Source organism: Sylvia atricapilla, chromosome 2, assembly GCF_009819655.1.
Source record: "Sylvia atricapilla isolate bSylAtr1 chromosome 2, bSylAtr1.pri, whole genome shotgun sequence".
Taxonomy (NCBI): Eukaryota; Metazoa; Chordata; class Aves; order Passeriformes; family Sylviidae; genus Sylvia; species Sylvia atricapilla.
In genome coordinates this window covers 24,018,894-24,024,725 of record NC_089141.1, presented here as the reverse complement: position 1 = coordinate 24,024,725, position 5,832 = coordinate 24,018,894, and positions in this window count along the sequence as shown.

The window sequence follows — 5,832 nt, the reverse complement described above, 5'->3', positions numbered from 1 at the left end:
GCTTGTGTCCAATCTTACTTTGCAGTGAGAGGAAAAATAGGCTGTTTTCAATAGCAGACAGTAGAAGCTTGCTCAAAATGCAGTTATTTTTGACCTGTGAACAACTTGAATCCAGGAAATGCTGACTGTATTCCAGGAAGTGAGCCTGCCCTCCAACATCCCTGGTGCTGGTCGCAAGACCTGTTTTTGCTAATAAGCAAACTCACAGTGAGTAGAAGCTGCTGCTAAGTACTTGTGCTCAAAAGACACAGCCTGGTTGATTCCTTGGTCCTGACTCTCCTTGCTTTATACTAGCTTTAACCTATGAAAACAGTGCCTACAGGAGGTGTTGCTCCTAATTAATTCCAGAAGAAATGAGATCAGAGCTCGATACCTGCTGTAGAGCTGAAAGCGTGGATTTTGGTAACACACAGTTGTGTGGGCAGCTTTGTGTGGTGCTGACATGGCCAGCTTTCAGATGTCTGCAAACACACTCTGCTGGATCTCCCTGTGCTGGTTGAAGAGTTGCATCTTCCGTGCATTAGCGTTGGCTGTGCAACTGTTGGGAGCAATCTCTAACAGATTCCGGTGTGAAAGCAGTCCTGCGAGTTGAGACAGCCTTCATCAGTGCCTAAGAGCTAGCTTCATATGGGCTACACAAGCAGAGGTGAGAGGACTGGCTTCCAGGAGCAGGACTGCAGCAAAAGCTCAGGAGAGCAGGGACACCAGCAGGCAGTGTGGTTGCCTTATGAGCAGACCTGTATCTGTGCTTTAAAACCAGGGACTGATTGTGCCTGGCAGACTGCAAGGAGGTCACACACACCCTGTGTGGTATCCTGCTGCTGGAACACAGGTTTGCAATCCTCTTCAAGCAGTAGCAGTGTAATTTAGGGACACCCAAAGCAAAAGGGTGAGGTGAGTGTGTCTGCTCGACCATCTCTGCCTGCAGTTTGAACTGTGGGGCAGGTACAAGCACATCAAACATTCCTAGGGACCCTAATGAACAGGTAGCAAAATTCTGAGGAACTTTGCCTTAGGGAATTTGCCTGAGGAACTTCACCCTCAAGGGAATTTTCCTCCTTAAAAGGTGGTGAGTAGGGTTGATTGTGGGATATCATGTTGGCCAGTGTGGCTTAACAAGTGCAGTCATGGGAGAAATCAGTGTATCCTGTGCTCAAGGGCACATTTAAGTTTCTAATCTCTGAAGTTTTATATGACCCAAATATAAAACTTGGGTAAAATGCAGCTGCTTCTTCATCTCTGGATATCTGAGGATAGGCTTGAGGGTCACAAAGGTCATCAATTTTTTCTAGCAGCTGTGCCTCTCTACCTAGTAAAAAGATCATTCCTAGCCTTATAAATTGCAAGTTTCTTTCCCATTTAGAATGTGTTTTCCTCTTCTATCATATCCAGTTGTATTTGTTTACCATTCCTTTTCACTGGGTGCACTTCAACTATGGAGTTTGGATCCTTTTTTACTTCCTGGGGAAGAGAGGGGAGAAGAGAGTGTAGAGTTGGACCAGGAAGATGGAACATAAGGGAATGGAACAATCAGTGATTGGTAGGGGTAAGTGCAAAAAAGGTCCAGAAATTGTGTGCAGAGTCCTGCAAAACAGTCTATTTTAGGGCTACAAAGATAAATTAATCCCAGAATAACCTTTTGAAATGCTGGCCTTATACTGCAGTAAGCTGTGTAATAGAGGAGCCATGCCTTTCCGCTGATATCAGCATTTTCCTGTAGGTCTGGTTGAGAATTACATTTTCAGATGTTTCACTTCCAGCTCCAAATTCTCCAAATTTAAGTCAATTTTAAGCTAAACACAACAAATAATTTAACTAAACTAATCACCTTGTCTCTCATTTGAGACAGAGGGTTGTCTCAGAGAGACAGCACTTGAAAAAGAAGCAAGAAGCTTTAAGTGCCAGAATGGCAGCCTGGAGCTCTGTGTGTCTGGGTGACATAGCTCTGCTGGGGCAGGACTTAGACCCAGCAGTGGAGGAAATTATTCCCAGCTTCCCTCTGCTGTGTGGAATGTGAAGCTTCCCAAGGAATGCCATTGATTCAGTGGGAGAGAAAAAGGTCCCTTGAGATTCATCACCTATAGATTAGCTGCTTTGCATTAAGAGCTGTAGGAGGCAGGTTGTTGCCCACTTAATGGGCATGTGGTGAGTGTGGGGATGATTTCCCATCCATGTGGGATGGTTTCCCATCTATGTGGGATGGTTTGTTGTAGATGTTTTCAAGGGCAAATATAGTTGGTTTTTTTCCTAGAGAAATTAGAAATTGGTGAAGACATTCAATATTTTAACTTATCTTTAGGACATCTGAAAGAGGGGCCTGGACCCCTGGCCTTGGGGAAATGATCTCACCAATATCATTAGGATTTAGGGTAATGCAAAGTCAGCAGGCAGGATGGGCCAAAGCTTGGATTTAATAAGAAAACTATAAGGAGCTGGCTGTGGGACTTTGAGGTTGAAGGCCTTTGTGACTGAGCTCAGGGATGCTGCAGATCACATCTCCCTTTACGTCTACTCTGAAGTGTGCCAGGGTGCTGAGAAAAGTGACACTGAATTCCAGTGGTGTGAACCTGATTGGTTCCTATGGCAAACCTAGCAGGGAAAAAGGTCATGGGGAAAAATACCTAATTTGGGATCACTGTTATATGATCTCCAATAAGTAAATGCAGCCAGACTACAGTTCTCAGGCTCCATCATGGCTCTGAATCATGAGTGTTTTTAAATTAAATATGGAAGTCCTCTGATTAAATATGAAAGTCCTCTGGTCAACTCTGGAATATATTAACCAGAACTCATAACACGCTTTTTCTAATCACTACAGTATCACAGTGGTAACATGCATATGGTGATTTGGAACATTGTAATCACTAGTAATGTGCTCCACATTAGTAATTATTTCTCATCGGGTTGTTTTTCAGTTCTGTCTTTCTGAAACCAAATAAATTAGGACAGAAATTCACTGAAATGGCAAAGTCAGACACTGAAAGACTAGAGATTGCTGAATTCAGTATTTTCTGCAGACTTCCTTTATTCCCCCAGTTCTGAAAATAGACTTTTATTTTGGGCAGATTCCTGTTGTTGGTAGAAAAAATACCTGCTTCAACATTTCATTTGATTTTTTTGCATTAACTTTGTGCAACCCACAGGCCTTTGTGCATAACCCAAAACGTACATTTAAGTAATTCATTTTCTTTCAGACGTTTTTGAGTTATAATGTTCACATCATAGCATCTGACCATTTCCCAAGCTGTAGTGGATGTGATGAGAGGGTCTTCTGAGACAGTAGGACAGCTGAAATCTGTGCTGTGCCAGTCCAACACAGAGATTTGGCCAGAGTTTACCTTAAATACATATTCAGCTGAATGTTTTGGTTTATGTACAGCATGGGGAAGCTCAAAGAGATGTACTGATAACATCCAGTTCTTCAGAAAGGCATTTAGCAGCCTCACTGTTATTTTTGCCTGCCCACTTACCTCCCACCTATGTCTGCCCTGCTCATGTTGAGGATGTAAAATGTCAAACTGACAGCTCAAGTGCAGCAAAACAGCAAACAAATGTGTCTAATGGGAAATCTCTACCTGAGGCTGCCCCACCTGCCACCAGTGGTAAAACATAGTCTGAGAGAGAATTTTCTGTACTCTTTTAGACTCTGGAAGACCCACGAAGATGGATGCAACCCTCTGCCTTTGCCAGTCTTAGCCATTTTAAATTCCTGCCTTAGGGCTGGAGCTCTGTGTCTGCGTGTTTGTGTGTGTGTGTAGAAGTATGTGTCATTACCTAGAAGAACTGTAGGCTTTGGGGGACAAAATTCCAACCTTCTGATAGAACTCTACTTTCCCTCGTAGTATAAGTTCAGGAATGACAAGATACACTACCTATTTTCTTTTGTTCATATCTAAATTGTCTCCAGATCCTCAGGCTGAAGATGAATTCGAGTTTAATACCTTGTTATACATGTGTGGTGGTGGCATAAGAGTTCTACATTATATCTCAAGAGATAATTACTTTGTAATTTCATCTTTTTTGTATTTTTCTATTTGTAAGCATGCAAGATGCAAGACACTGCCTCTGTGATCAGAGCTGTTTCTCGCATTTATTTTTTTTTTTTGCCTAGCATGTCATAAGGACAGTAAAAGAGCAGTGGCTTTGGCAGCTGTTTAACCCAGCCTGCACAAGTGGCATTGTTGCCATTTTGAGCATGTTTCTGTATGGCAAAGGTATGTAAAATATGAGACTTTTCAAAAGCCCTAAGTGATGTGAAGTGCCTTATGTTCTCAGCATCCAACATCAAACAGGTTAAGGGTGTTTTTGGGATGACGCTGTTGAGAAGCTGAACTTTTACAGGGAATTGCATTATCAAGACAACATCAGTTACACCAAAATAATAAAGTCATCAATTACCTTGTGATTGGCTTGAAAATCACAAAAACTTAATGAGTAAAGACAAGAAACAGTGTGGGGCTGGAGATCTGGTACAAGTAAATACCAGACTTATTCACAAAATTAGGAGAGCTTGTTTGCAATAGAACTCGGTATGGCAGGATTCTGGCAGAAGCACAGCAGAGCTAGACACACACCTCTTCCTGAGAAATGTTTTCCTGAACTTGACTGCAACTCTGTCCACTGTGGAAATATTTCCAAGTGCTTCTGATATGACTGGCCAGCAGGCACCGCTCTAAGATCAGCAATTGCTTGGCTGCTGTGGCATTTGACAAAGCTCATCACAATCCCTTCCAGTTTCCTTTTATGGGGGAATGGTGTCCTTATAGCTCAAGGCACCAGTTTGGAGTGTATTTACCTGCATCCTGACCCAGGGAAGGGGTTGCCACAAGATTCACACTTGGTTACTGCAGGCAGTTCTTGACTTCTCCTGCGTTTCAGGATACCTAGAGATAGCGATGAAGCATTGCTGGCAGGTTGTTGGACAGGAGGGAGGTAATTTTAACAGGTGATTATTTAATGCTCTGTGCTTGGAGGTTTCTGGAGGAGTTACCTGCGAAGAACTGAGGAAAGCTTTCTGCTTTCCTGAGGAAAGGCTTCTGCTTACTGAATTGGATTTTAGCCCTTGAAGTACTCGGTGGCTTGCAACCAAATGCCCTTGTGCAAACGTGGTCTGTGCCCTCCTCAGCCACATCTAGTCAGGACCTGTTCAACTGCACTTCTTTCAATACAGCTGCAACACCCCCTGCCCCTGTGTGTCCCCCTCTTCTGCCCCTCACTGCCCTTCCCTCCATCCTCTGGTCATCCAGGTTTTGATCCCAGGATTTTAAAGCAGTGCAAAGCCTGAATATTGCAGACTTGCTCCAATTAAACCTCCCAGCCACAGAGGTAGTTTAAACAGGTACAGCTGGAACTGACTGAATTTTTCATTTACTGCCTTCTGGGCTTAGACCAGAACAGGGTCCTGCTGCCTCCCTGGAATAGGCAGGGGAGGCAGCTGTAGGAAGAGGGCAGAGAAGGGACAGCTTTGTCACCATCTGAGTGACCTTTCTGCTTTTTGGACTGAAGTGGGACCATTTCCTCTGTGTGCTGACATTTGCTCCAGCCCTGTCCTTCTGTCGCTTTCTTCGTCTCCGCTTCACTTTGTAATTGCCTTTTGTTTTACTGGTTTACTCCACCCATCCCCATGCTCCTTCCCTTCAACATCTCCTCTCCAGGGATTCCTCTGCGTGAATCTGGCCAACACAGGAGTCAGAGAAGGGACAGCCCTTGCTCTGCTTTTATTACCCAGTTCTCCTCATCCCTGTGTGTTGGGTCTGTCTTCTTGGATATCTCAGGCCATTTAAGGCTTCTGTTTGAGAAGGGGAAAAAAAAAAAAGGTATGAGGATTCCTTT